The sequence below is a fragment of the Polypterus senegalus genome, chromosome 18 (assembly GCF_016835505.1).
Source record: "Polypterus senegalus isolate Bchr_013 chromosome 18, ASM1683550v1, whole genome shotgun sequence".
NCBI lineage: Eukaryota > Metazoa > Chordata > Cladistia > Polypteriformes > Polypteridae > Polypterus > Polypterus senegalus.
Window position 1 is genome coordinate 64,186,225 of NC_053171.1, and position 15,134 is coordinate 64,201,358.

Sequence of the window (15,134 nt, forward strand, 5' to 3'; positions counted from 1 at the left end):
GTGTCACTATGGTAACACATTCCATAATGCATTGGGATGGTGCAGTGATTGCCATCATCAGCGCGACTATATAAATGTCACCTCTTGTACTGTAGCTGTAGTTCCAGCAAGACTGAAGTCATTTGCAAGCTACGTGCTTTCTTTTGTGAATTTTTGGGATTAGACTTTTTGCTTTGTACCTTGACTTTGATTTTGGGTTCCCGTTTTATGGTTTTGTTATTTTTCTTTTATATCTCTTTTTATTTTGTCATTTCTTCTTGTCCTTCCTCATAAAAAATCTGCCTTTCATTTTGAAGTCAGAACAAAGGTAGTTAGTGTTAGGCACTGTGTTTCAAGATTTTTCAGAAGTTTTGAGGTATGTTTGCTCTACACACTAATCATGGTGTCAGAGTGGAGACGTGTTGCACGATGATCAGCACATCTCTATTACCTTTGTCTTAAATTTAGTTTTCTGTTTGATTCCCCAGGTGGGCTCTGCCCTACCTTTTGCGTCCAAGCTTGTCGACACATAGGCCACTGTTGGCATCTGCTATTGACTGTGCACTGACAGGTGGATGAAAACATATCCTTTAAACATCCATGTTATTATTACCACCACTGACTTCTCGAGAGCGTGGACAACTCCTTAGTGTGCAAAAAATACCACAAGCAGTTACATTCGCTTGATGTCAGCTGGTAAAGCATTCACATGTTTAAGGGTACCTTTCCAAAATGATATACCAACCAAGGAAGACCGAGGCACCCAGGAGCACCGAGCAGCCTAGTCCTTCATCTTCTCTCCTGCTGCTGAAGTCTCAGCCAGGCACTCCGATTGACGGGAGCTGCCTGTTAGAATGGTGATGTCCATCTTATCTCTCACTCCATGTTGATGTGACTTTGTTTGCAAACCTCTGTCATCCTCTTTCAAAATGTTTTAATATGCTGTTGCATACTTGGCTACATTATTTATTATTGTTGAAATTATACAGTTAAATTAAAGATCAATTTTCCAGTCAGTGCGTCCATTATGTTACTCACACTCTTATGTTAGTCCTGATGCTTGACCCTTCCGGAGCTCCAGTCTATGTGAAGTGGTGATGTCAACTCAAGTCCATTAGGTAAACAAGTACGTTTTCAAGTCTCCTCTTGGGGCCTGCAGTGATTTGTCTCCAGTGCCTCTTATGTTTCTTCAGGCTTTAAGTGAAGTGTTTGTTTCCACTGAAACACAACATGCAAGTAAGAATTTCAAGTTGTTGTGCACTGTGACTTTAATGGCCCTCTAAACTGATCAAGATCCTGCTTCCTTTATTCTGTCTATTTGTGGTTCTCTGATTTTAAAAAATTTCTGAACAATTGTGAGAAATTTACCCTGAAGTGTCTATCAACTTCTTGGCATACACAGTTTTTTTTTTGTGTTCTCCATAAACTCACTACTTTTACTTGCTGGATGCTGAGACTGTGGGCACCGTACTGAAGCTACAATGCTGAATGGATGTGCTGGCATTGAGCTCTCAGCCAGACATCCTGTTCTTCATTTTCCCAGTACGCAATTTGCAGGCTGAAGTCCATTTGGCAAAAGTGCAGTAGTGGCTAAAGATGCCTGCTGGACACGCATCACCTGTGTTTACTTCAGAGTTTACTGATGGTGAAGTATGGTTGGCCAGACCTGGGAAAAAAGAAAATAAAGCAGCGACTCACTGGAGCCAGCGTGGCAAATCAAACCGCTCTGTACATGCATTTAGATATAACAAATGAAATAATGCTCATTGAAAGCTGAAAGGAATTTTAATCAACATTTAACTTGAAGATGCATCTTCAAGGGTTATAAAATGTATACCTTCAGTGGTACGAGTCTCTAATTTAAATCATTAACACTTAAAGATGGTGCCGCTGAGTTCGACTGACATCCTGGTTGCACCGGTAAAATTGTGCATTTACTTAACTTTCTGGTTATTTTTAGTTGCATTGTTTGCACAGACTACCACTGCTTTGATTGTTTACAATACTATTTATTTTTATATAGCCCAAAATCACACAAGAAGTGCTGCAATGGGCTTTAACAGGCCCTGCCTTTTAATAGTCCCAGCCTTGACTCTCTAAGAAGACAAGGAAAAACTCCCCAAAAAAACCCTTGTTAAAAAATAAATGTAATAAGCCTAGGGAAAGGCAGTTCAAAAAGAGACCCCTTTCCTGGTCGGCTGGGCGTGCAGTGGGTGTCAAAAAAAGGGGGTAAATACAATACACAGAACAGAACACAGGTAATCCTCAATACAATATAATTGTGCAATAGAAATATTACAAGTACAGAGCAGAATTCAACAGGAGATGATATCACAATATACAATTTGGATTTGTTCAGAGTCCTGGAGACCTCAGCCATCAAGCTGCCTCCCTCTATTGACCACTTCTCAGCCGAGTCAGTGCATTGGCCAACCAATCTGATGAAAGGACCCCTTTACCCGACAATTCCTGCAATCTTCCATCAGAGATGACTTTACCTTAGGTGGGCAGTGGCACTGAGTGCCACATTTGGGTACCGAGAACAGAAACAGAATCAATCAATCAATCAATCAACATTTATTTATATAGCACATATTCATACAAAAAAAATGTAGCTCAAAGTGCTTTACAAAATGAATAGAGAAATAGAAGACACAATAAAAGATAAACATAAGTCAACATTAATTAACATAGAATAAGAGTAAGGTCCGATGGCCAGGGTGGACAGAAAAACCAAAAAAAAACTCCAAAGGCTGGAGAAAAAAATAAAATCTGTAGGGGTTCCAGACCAAGAGACCGCCCAGTCCCCTCTGGGCAATCTACCTAACATAAATCAAACAGTCCTCTTTGTATTTAGCGTTTTCATGGAAGGACCTGATGATGATGGTCACGTAGACTTCTGGCTTTCAGTCCATCAATGTTGGTGCATCATGATGCTTTGAGTAGGTGGTGGTGGCGCAGGCCGCCACCACAAAGAAACCGGAAAAAGAAACAGAAGAGAGAGTAGGGGTCAGTATGGATTTTAGAGCCACCATGAATAGTTATTATGAAGAATTGAACATACAGAGTATCAGTATTAAGTTAAAGTGAAGTTATAAAAAGGCCATGTTAAAGTAATGTGTTTTCAGCAGTTTTTTAAAGTGCTCTACTGTATTTGCCTGGCGAATTCCTATTGGCAGGCTATTCCAGATTTTGGGTGCATAACAGCAGAAGGCCGCCTCACCACTTCTTTTAAGTTTAGCTTTTGGAATTATAAGGAGACACTCATTTGAAGATCTAAGGTTACGATTTGGAATATAACGTGTCAGGCATTCCGATATATAAGATGGAGCGAGATTATTTAAGGCTTTATAAACCATAAGCAGTATTTTAAAGTCAATCCTGAATGACACAGGCAACCAGTGTAGTGACAGAATAGGTGAGGGTTAGTATTCAATTATAACTATCATGTTACTTATGTTTTAGTGCTAATGACTAACAACAGAGATGCAGTCTGTACAGTTAATCAGCAGCTCTAGTCAGGATATGCTAAACTGAAGTAGTGAGTCTTCAGCCGGGATTTAAAAGCTGAGACCAATGGGGCATCTTATAGTAGCAGGCAGACCATTCCACAGTTTAGGGGCCCTGTAGCTAAAAGTTCGACCTCCCACTGTTATTTTATTAATCCTTGGAATCATAAGAAGACTGGCATCATGAGATCTTAATATATGTTTTGGTTTGTAAATTGTGAAATAGAGCGGCCCGGACACACACAGGCGGACACCGTTTTAGCCATCACCACACGTTTATTTACAGTCCTATTTACTAAAGTCAAGTGCACCACCACCAAACCCCACAGTCTCCCCAAAGTCCAGGCCCTCAATAGCCACTCTCTTCTTTCCACACACAAATCACACTTGGTCCTCTCCTTGCCTCCTCTGCACCGACCTCGTCTTCCTCCTCACCTGACTCCAGCCTTGATTGCAGGGCGGCGGCTCCTTAAATAGGCGGCTGATTGCAGACCGCACCCAGCCACCTGTGACAAAGTAATGATAAGTTCAGACAAGTAAGCCGGACCTTGGCCATTTAAGGCTATATATGTTAAAAGGAGGATTTTGAAATCTGCCCTAAACTTAACCAGGAGCCAGCGTAAGGATTTAAGAACTGGAGTTATGTGTTCATATTTTCTTGTTCTTGTATTTCTTGCAGTAGCATTTTGGATTAATTGGAAGCTGTATAAAGAACAATTTGAACATCCAATGAACACAGCGTTACAGTAATCAATCCTACTAGAAATAAATGCATGAATTGTTTATGTCAGGGGAACCCTTTTGAACATTGGGAATCACTTTCGAGGTGATCTACCTATTGATGTGTCTTGTCCAGGTGAGATTCTCTGTGACATCCTACATGATGAGGGAAACAATAACAAAGGCATTACAGGAGCCATAAAGAAAGAATCACCATGGCAAACTGAGGAATAAACCACACAATCCTCCTGTGCCCAGTATCTTGCTCGCAAATGTCCAGTCACTCGAAAACAAGACGGATGATCTCCGAGCCAGGGTTAAATGCCAATGGGACATCAGGCACTGCAATGTTCTTTGTTTAACTGAAAACTGACTTTCACCTGCAATACCAGACAAAGCAGTAACCCCATCTGAGTATTTCTCTGTCTTTCGAATGGACAGAACAGCTGAATCTGGTAAAGTAAAAGGTGGAGTGTGGTAAAGTGAGGTCCATGTCTGTTTCGCTGGATTCGCATCTTCGTTTGGAGGGGGTGGGATGGGGGGGGTCATGGTAACATGGCGAATGGTTGCTGGGCGCTATATAGGAGCGGACAGCCCTGCACTTAGTGCACAGGTGTAGGATCATCTGTAACCCTAATTGACACTGGGAGCTGCTGATTGCCCAGCTGTGCCATGTCCACATTTTTAAAGGGAAGCAGGAGTACGAGAGAGGGGAGAATCAAGAAAACAAGAAAAGATGGATGTTAAAGAGAGAAGGCAGGAGGCTGAAGGAGCCAGTGTGAGTGAGAAGAAGGGAGCAGGCATGAGGGAGAGAAGGCAGGCAGCTGGGAAAGAGAGCCGGGTGCGAGAGGCTGACAGGAGGGCTGAAGGAGTAATCGCAGTGGCTGAGCAACTCAGAGAAGCAACTCGCCATGGACTACCGGGAAGGCAGTGGGGGTCAAGGAGCCTTGGGAGGAGAGCTGCAACGTGAGTGCCATGGCTCTGGGGTCACAAGCCCACATCCGGAGAGGGAGCCAGGCTGTAGTCATGGGACAACAGGGACCTGGACCTGCGGAAAGTCAGCTGCATGTGTCAGTAGGGCGATTCCTTTGTTGCAAGACCCGTAGGGGATAAGTGAGGAAGAAGGCACCGGGTTATTTTTAGCAAAGACAATTTTCTGCCAGTTGATTTTAACCTTGTTTTTAATGGATTTATTTATTTTTTGATTTTAACCTCCAACTTTTGTTATTTAATGATTTATTTATTTATTGAACAATTTTTTTAGCACTGCACTTTTTGAACACTTGTACACTCTGGCCACTCTTCTAACCAACAGACCAGCACTTCCCTGCCACTCCACTCCAGGCTGGTCACTACTACATCACTGACACTGATATTGTTCTTCTACTTCGCATCTCAGAGTCCTATGGATCATTGGGGCCAATAGTGAGAACCTTCCATCTTGACCAGGGCCCTCTCCTCTCTTGTGCCAAGTGATCTGCTCTTTGGAGATTTTGGATCCATTTTGTAGTCAGATAGCATCCAGCCATCAACTACTCTGTCTTCCTCTTTCACTTATTTCTTCAGATTTTCCAATCATATTTGTCTTCATCAATCGGTCATCCTTCTTCTTACATTACAGCCATTTCCAGACACTGCCTCTTCCCTCACTTTGATTTTGGCCTCAACCGTTATGCTCCTGTTCGACACATTTCCAATCCCTTTATTGCTGGGAATGGCCCTCCAAGTTACTCCCATTCTTTTTCTGTAGCACTTCATTTCAAGCACATTCAAATTGATGATGACAACTTTCTTCACAGTCCAAGATCTGTGTGCCTATGGCAGTATACAGTTGAGACCATACATGCATCTGTGATATTTACTGTAGTTTATTCTTTGCTTTCTCTCTTCCAAATCCTGGTGAGAGTCGCACAGGCACTACTTGCCATCCCAATTCTCTTTATTTGTGTTATCTTTACCTAAGAATGCTGCAGCCTGGTTTTCACTTTAGCTCCCAAATATGAACTTTTCTTGAGAACCGTGTGTATCATAGTTTGAGGGATATAAAGTGCACAAGAAATATCAATCACACATTTTACCATCCATCCCATGTGAAGCACGTTTCCTTTTGGGGCCATAAATTGAATTGTTGTTACTGCTACACTTGGATGACATGGCTGTAGTAATGGCACGAAGAAGTCGTTAAAAAGCAACACAATTGTGAGAAACCACCTACTGCCAACACATGCGGTACTAATAACGACACTCATTAAGCAAATGTAAGATGCACACAGAGTAGCTTTTATGTGCTTACCTCCGTCATTGTGTTTCCAAGTGGAAGCCACAGAAGTCTGAGAAATTTTGAGCAGTGTTCTGTATTTTATAACCGTGTTAACTGGGGGATATGGATAATGAATACCCTTTAAACGAGGTTGGTATATTCATAAAAATGAACATAAAAACAGTAAAATATAGAAAAGGAGAATATAGGGTGGTTCACATCTAATTATGCAATTTTCATTACACTATAACTTATTAAGTTTATTACATAGAAAATCACCTAGAAAAATCCCGGACCACTGAGAAGTGTGCAAACTGACAACATGAAGAATCGTCTTCACGCTGAACTGGAATCGTCCCTGCATAAATCAAAGTCATCCCGACGATCTGGATCTGCATAATTAGATCTGGACCACCCAGGACAAAACATCCTGTGAAACACCCATCCATCCATTTATTATCCATCAGCTATATCCTAACTACAGGGTCACGGGAGTCTGCTGGAGCCAACCCCAGCCAACACAGGGTGCAAGGCAGGAAACTAACCCTGGGCAGGACGCCAGCCCACCACAAGGCACACACACACCCACACACCAAGAACCCGGGTCTCCTAACTGCGAGGCTGCAATGCTACCCACTGCGCCACCGTGCCGCCCCTGTGAAACATAAATTATGAAAAATACACTAAAGACAGTGAAAGAGATAAGTAACAAGAATGGACATTTGAGTGAGGGATGAGACCCTGGCAGTAACATAACAGATGTCACACAGCAGCCGTTAAAGACTGTGGTACCACCACCTTAGTGTAGAAGCTCTTGGTTAATACTAAACAAGTCTCTCTCTGTGCATTCCCATGTTTGTTTGGGTTAGGCGTCTCTTAAAAACTCTCTCTGGTGTTGACTTTCACTGTTTTAACAGCTACAAATTGGCTTAAGTCCATAAGCTTTGTTCGTGGGCTTGTCTGATCTTCTTGATAACGAATGCTGCTAATACAATTCAACAGCGACTTGCTTTTTCTTCTTTTTTTTTCTTCATTTCTTCATCCAGGCTCCCCTAGCTGTTCTAATTCAGGCTCTTCTGTCAGTCTGTTCTTAACAGGGCTCTTTTACAGGAACTCAAGTGAATGCAGCAGCATCCTGTTGCTGCCATCTATCTTCTTGGGAGATGAACAATAGCCCATTCTTCATCCCTCCAGTTTCAGGATCATATTGACATGTTCAGGAGTGAGTCATAGGTGCAGCCTGTTAGCTGTCATGCCAAGAACAGCCACTCTCACGAGGTCAGTTGTGTAGGCAGGAGTAGCCACAATAAATACTCAGGCCTCATTCACAGGTTTGAGTGAATTAGCAGCCACAACTTTGTGTGTGTTATCAAGAACACATCCAGCCACTTTACCTGCGGGTTGACAGTCTACACAACGGCAGTTAACTTCTCAGCAGGGCTGTTAGCTATTTACCTGTCCTGAAAATGTTGCGTCTGTAGTATCACTGATTTCATCCTTCAGTCTTTTATCTGTGATGACATGTTACTGCAATGCAAGCAGTTCTTAGATTTTAGCACAGTCTAACAGTCAGTTGTGAGTGTGAACTGGTTTATCAGCTTTTGCATCTTTTTGGCAAAGCAAAATTATGATATGTCTGGTGACCACGCTTCTATATGGAATGTGGTACCCAAGCTCAAGATAATTGGTTTTACTGACAAAAACATTTTATATCCACCGTGTTCATTGGTCATATATCCTGTATCATTGTACGGACCTTCCACATGGTTTCCTTGTCATTGCTGCCAGTTTCAGTAGGTTACTGCAGTATGGCCTCACAAGCAGCCTGCTTATTTTGCACGTGGTAACACATTGTCGACATGTGACTGTGGCATTGCACAGTTTTCGGCGAAATCGATTCAAATTTTCCCGATCTGAACTGCATTTAATGTCCTTCACTCTTGCTGATTAGAAACAATCTGATATGTTGCATAAATACTGCCCTCTTTGTTCATTTAAATGAACTGCATGTTTTAAAGTATGTCTGGATAAGACACTGCAGTGCAACAAGGCTATAATATAATTGAATTTTGTAATTATAAAATTAAACCCTAATGTAAGTTTTGTGAATAACAGTTAATTATTTAATAGCTTTATTAAAGAATTAAATGTTTGTTTTTCCTCTGCCATTGGCATTCTCACTGGCAACTACAGAATACTTTTATCATTCTGTATCTTCACATGCAGGTATGTGAAAGCATCCACAGAAGAAAAAAAATTGATGACATAAACCACCTGTGAGAAAGGGAGAGAATCATCGCCACTGTTGGAGCTGTCCCATTAGATGTGACCCACAAACACTGAGACCAATTGATTTTGACTGAACTGCAGATGGTGACCACACTAAGATTGTTTAAGGTATGGAAACAATTTTCATCTTTCCACAAAATCATCATGTTCAAATTGTGTTGTTTAGCATTTATTGGATAATTAAGTTTGATTCCTTTGTGGACATCGGTGTAACAAGCGGGGCAGAAAGATACTGAACACTGCACTGAGGTTTCTGATTTAATGGAGGAGAAAAGCAGCCCTCAGAGTGACAGCAAACCTCAGTCCATTAAAGTCTAGTGCACCGAGATGGCAAAATGCTTTAGACTGACGTGGACCCTGTCCTGTGGTCGGGCCTAGTTGGGCTGCCACCGTATGCGTAGTTGGATTTAAGGTTGTAAATCATTACAGATCATAATTTTACATCAAATGATAAAGGTAGAACATAAAGCAGAGCTGGAAAAAATGAAGATAAGCAGGACCAGGTGGATGTAAGGAGTGTTATGGAGTGAGAGGAGGATGAATGCTGTGTTAAGAGTGTGGAGAAGATAGGACAAAGACTAAGGTGTTTTGAGCATGTGGAGTGAAAAGCAAAGAATAGTTTGCTGATGTGTTGGAAGGCAAATAATAATGAATAAGGGACCAGAAGTTCAGATGGTTCAAAAATTGTGCTGAGTATCACAACCGTAATTAACAAGCTGAAGGTTCTCCAAAACAGTAATACACTGAGAGTCAATTAATAAGAATGAAACAGTAAATACACTCACTGAGTCTTTTTGAAGAAGTCATGCGCCCTGCACTCCTCCCTGTCCCTGCATAGCAGCACTATATCAACAAGAAACAAATGATGTCTGAATGTGGCATACCAGTAGTGGCATCACAGTAAGATGTGAATGTATTATAACATCTTGAAAAGCACTGTGAAAGTAAAGTCTAATTTTAGTTTAGGTCATCCAGTATTCAAAATGATAATGGTATACGTGAGTTTAAATTAAATGGAGAGTTCACACTTAGGTCAGGATACAACATCATCATTTTTGTGGTAAGATGAAGAGCATCCAGGATAGAATGTGATTGGAAATGCAGGTAGAAAATTCTAGGAGTGTGGGATTAAAGCAAACTTGTTAGTTGATGGTGTCCTTTGCAGTAGGACCCCAACCCGGGTGGTAAATATTTATTGCACTGTTTGTTGTGTACTTGTTTGCACCTTTAAAAAGGCCATTTGGGATACTTGAAGGAGCTTGGGTAATTTTGTGGTCATGATAAACTGGGCAGTTAAAAAAAGATGGCTGGGATTGCATAGTCCTCTTATAACAGTGATCACAAGACAGGATCTAGCACTTGATGGCCTGCGGCTCTATGACAGGGCACAACTACCCTTACTATTGTGTTGCTATGCTTGGACAAAAGGAAGTGCGCAACACATGACATCATCATCGTGATGGTATGAAACTCACAGGGTCATCCACTTCCAGGTCGTTGAAGATTGTGGATATACAGATATGCGCCGCACAAAGATCTGACCGCTTATAAGTACTCATGGGCAGTAGCACCCAATCTCATGTTACATGCATCTCGTGATTGTGATAGTGTTATGTTTCAGTTTCTAAAAATATGGAGGTGAACTGCATCATCGCTCCCCCAAATGCAGCAAAACCTGCCCTAGTGATAGCAGCAGCAAGAGGCAGAAGAGAAGTATTGAACGAAAGGTTAATAAACAACACAAAGGTGATAAAATCAGTGATGGCTATTGTTCACAATTTAGGCATGTCACACTTGACAATCACAATGATCGTCAATAACGAAGAAAAATCTAAGCTGTTAGGAAGGCAGGATCGGTTTCAATGAAAGCTTCAAGGTTAATGGATATTGCGAGAGGGACCACATTCAGATATGGAGAAGTTGCTAAAGACGTGGACTGAGGAGCAATGTCGAGTGAATTCCTCTCAGCATGTTGACACGCACTGCTGAGTCATGAAGCTTATTTGAGATGCTTAAAGAAATGCCGGACCAGGCTGTATAGAATATAGTGTTTGCATAACATCCCATTTCACAGAACACTTCGTGCACATTAGGTGGTGCCTTCCTGTACTTACAACTCACTCTGTGTGTTGTATGTCTGAGTTCTAGTTTTCTTTATCAATGTAGGGCTAATTCTTTTTAATTGTAAATGTTATCTGGCATTTAAATTCAGGTACTTGGTGTTATTTTATATTCTGGTTTCAACATTTTGGGTTGTTTTTTAAATGTGTTTCATCTATTGGTTCATGCACTGATTGCCCTGTGGGCCTGCTATATTTTCTTTGTTCCGGAAATACACTGACAGAATGGACGGGCCCAGAGAGTTGACGGGTTTTTGTTCGTTTTCTTCTTCTACTCATCCCTTCTACTTGTTTTGTATAATTATATAAACACACAATTTTGATGTACTGCTGAAATCTTGATTTCTTTGAAAAGAACAATGCTTCCCTTACCCTTGAGAATAGTTGGAGAACCACCCAGTAATCTTCTGGAATCTGGAATCCTCTTGCAGTGAGAACTCGGGTAACTGAGGAGTGGCAAGACTTTAGCCACTGCAGTCCTTAAATGTGACGGGCTGTCCATGTAGAACTTGCCGGAGGTCTGACATCGTCATTAGATAATAACGTGATCTGCAAAGCAAATGCATTCCCCCATTTCTCACCCCCTTTCAGTAACTTACTTTATAATCCAGAGCAAAGAATGGTGCTCTAATCTCCTACTATTTATAAGAAGCTGATTCAATTAAAAATTAGAATTACATAGAGTATCAGTGTCAGCTCTCAAGGAGGGGACGCCCTTCACCCTCATCAGCCACTGCTACCTCTCACTAACATCAGTTTCTAGGGGGAACGCCAAATCGGTTCATGGTGTTGTTTGCCCATTTTTTGTTAGCACAATATAAGTAACCTTAAATCATGGTTTACATATCGAAGTGTGAGATAAGCCATCTGTTCTGCCTTATACAGGATGCTATTAGCGAAATTTAGTCCACATGCAAGACAATTTAATTGCACTTTCTCTGTCTTAATAACATCTGACAAGGTTGCATATTCCACAAGGTCAGGAATTAATTTAGTGCTACTTCATCTCTAGAAATAATTGAACAAAATTAGAGCTTAGAGTCGTCCTCTGCCTCATCCGTCTTCCCCGACTTAGCTAACACAATGTTGAGGGGAACAATCATAATTACAGCTCAGGCGTATTTTCTGTGCTGTGCAGGCAGAGGATCCAATTTCAGAATGAAACGTTCCTTGTTCGGGTATTAATTTGCAGCTTGTGAAGTGCCATGATACTCGGTGAGCACATGGTGTTTGGAGCAGAGTACAGCTCATTTGTAAGGCCCTGATTTGGGTGCCTGTGATAAATGGCATGATCCTCCTGCTGCAAAGTCATTAGATAAATCAGCATATGTAGCTCACAAACAAACGATTAATCAACGCAGTGCTTAAACCAAAAGAGGACAATATGAAATGGGAAAAGCTGATTGCTTCTGCTTCAGTGGGTACTCAAGTTCCAGTGCCATTGGTAGTAAGGCTGGCCATCCAGTTTACAAAGCTGCTTTTTCCTGTAAAGGGTTATGAGAAGTGGGGGCCCAGCAGAAGTCAACATGGAGTCATTGCCACATACAACACTCCCTCAAACAGCAAAATTTAGAGCCTCCAGTTGATATTTTGGGAAGTGGAGTAACAGAAACAAATCATGAAGACATGGTGAAAAAAATCCAAAAGGACGCAAAGAGTCAAACCCAAGTTCTTGAGGCCGTGGTGCCCACCACAGCAATGCCTTCCTGTTTCTCTTTTATTTATGTTTCCATTCAATTACTTAGCTGATGCTTATATCCAAAGTGACATTCAAAAGAGGTCAACATAATCAAGTAAACATCAGTCAGGGGGAGTGTTTGGGAACTGGTGATACAGGAGATGGATACAAAGTTGACCACCATAAGTGAAGAGCTCAAAACAAAATATAAGCAAGAGACACGTCCTAGGTTAGAAGACCCAATGGCAGAGACAGAACATTTCAGAATTAGAGAGTCTTCAAACTCTTCTTGGAGGGAGTCAGAATTTCAAATGCCAGTGGGCAACTTGTACCACCAGCAAGGAGCTACACATGAAAAGAGTCTGGAGTGAGATTTGATAGCACACATCACCAGTGTGGACGAAAACTCAGACCAGACAGCAAGTGCGGTTATAAAGCAGCTTTATTTTCAGAGTCAGGGTGAGAAGAGTTCCAGAAAAGCTGACAATCAAATATACATGACAGCGTCAGGGCTCTTCTGAACCCCGTCTGTTGGGTGGGGTCCAGTTTTATACCCCTAGAATGCGTGATTTAATATCATTATAAAATGTAACAGTCAACACTTTATTATACGCAATCCTTGAGCCCCTTCAATGCCCTTATGCAACTTGATTTCTTGGCCCCTTTTGTTATGGCGTTCAGATGTAAGCTAAGGGAAAACGTGATAAGGCAGACTCATGTGTGGAATGCTCAGACCTTGAGTCCTTTGCACGGATATTTTTCTGTTTGGTGAAACAAAGCATTCTTTTGCATGGTTTGGTAAAGCTTACTTCTCAGGCATGAATTAGTACAAGGGAATGAAGAGAACATTCGTCTTCCACACCAGGCACAGTTCATCAGCAGCCCACTCTCTAGGCAGGCATCAAAGATTTGAAATTAATATGTGCCACTGCAGGAAGCCAGTGTCATGATTTGATTATAGAAGTGATATGTGCCCACCTCGGCTGCTTGAAGTCCAGATGTGCTGCTGTATTTTTAAATCGTCGGTAGTGACTTAGTGACACATGCCAGTATTCCAGCCAGCAGAGAGCTGCAGTGGTCCATACGTGACGAGACCAAAGCCTGGAGCAGGAGTTGTGCTGCATATTCCATCAGATACCGTGTGCTGTAAGTTGAGACTAAGAGACCATAGCAGCATGGTCAGTTAAGGATAGCTGGCCATCGATCAGTTCACAGGCCACATGCAAGCTAGGTGTTAGCGATCGAGAGATGTGCTGAACATACCTGAAGTGCTGAATAGGTGGGAAGGCTGGGGAAGCAAGAAGGTCCAACTTTGCTAGTTTGAACTGGAAATGGTGCTCCTTCTTCCTGGTTGCAATATCAGTGAGACTTGCAAATATTCTAGCTGACACCTGCATATTATCAGCACAGCATTGGTAAGTGAAATGGGACTTGATGATGGGGCCTAGAAAGGAGGTATAAAACCTTGGGGCCCAACCATGTTTGCCTGATACACCCTTGACAATCCTCCATACCAGGACACACAGTAGGATCTGCCCAAGAGTTAGGACTCAAAAACCAACCTGAGGCTAGTCCTAGTGATGCCACAGTTAAAGAGAGGATCTGATGGCTTACCAGGCTGAAGGCAAAGGAGAGATCTACTGTAGAAGAAAAAAATGTGTTTCCCTTTATGGGGTTTCCACTTTCCTGACAGCAATCTAAAACAAGACCCCAGTGTTTAGCAGAGCATGCCCACATATACTGATACCCCAAATCAAACCAGTTAACCCGACACACTGATATTGTAAATGGATGGATGTATAGGTACAGGCTATTCCACTAGACGGTAGCAGTCATTTATGGTTTCTGTTCCTTAGACATTTATCATGGCTCTAGGCAGTGGTGACATGTTGCTTGTTGGTATATCATGCAGTTAAGAATTTCACTGTGCATTTGACTCAACTACCACCCGGTCTTTCAGATGTGGGAAGAAACCAAGTTAAATGCAAGCAAGCATAATGAGAATGTGCAGAGTCAACATTAAATGGCCTGGTTAGGAATCAAGTTCTTGTTTTCTCAAGTACCCCAGGGGACTGAAGAGCAGAGAAATCTGAGCAGGTATGGGTGCCGCATAGCACCACCACACTTGATAGAAAACAAAAACAAACAAAAAAAAAAAACAATGGATTAATGTTGGGTACTTATTTATACATCAGAGAGCTGAACTTGTTATGCCTTAATCACTATGTTATGTCTTAATTACTAGAAAACCAGACTAAAAAAAAATGTATTTTTAGAAGCATTTTGACATGTTACATAGATTTAGCCTGGCAGATTTATATTGGTAAATTATTCCAAATTTTAGGTGCATTGAACCAGAAAGCTGCTTACTTCATCTCCACACAGAACTCATACCAAGTGACCTTTGGGTTCTTGCTCACTTCTATTACCAAGATGCTTTTCCCATGATTGCTCAGTTTAGCCAGACATCCAGCTTTAGAAAGAGTCTACCATTTTAGACTTGTGTGCTCTTGGGAAACTTCAGAGCTCCACACACTTTTGGTAGCCATCTGTAAATCTCCACGTGAACACAATCCTGT

At 41.7% G+C, this 15,134-nt stretch overlaps 1 protein-coding gene across 7 annotated transcripts in view; it reads left to right on the forward strand.

Annotated features, from left to right (window-relative positions):
* The window catches only part of tmem121aa (transmembrane protein 121Aa), a 345,702-nt gene that overhangs the window by 107,493 nt on the left and 223,075 nt on the right, over positions 1–15,134 (forward strand). For 6 of the 7 annotated variants that reach the window (XR_005631297.1, XM_039741730.1, XM_039741728.1 and 3 more), the window contains exon 2: positions 8,695–8,865. The exons of the other annotated variant lie outside the window; for it this stretch is intronic. The gene's annotated coding sequence lies outside the window, so the exon portion shown is untranslated. The remainder of the gene's footprint in view (positions 1–8,694; positions 8,866–15,134) is intronic. 7 annotated transcript variants of the gene reach the window in all.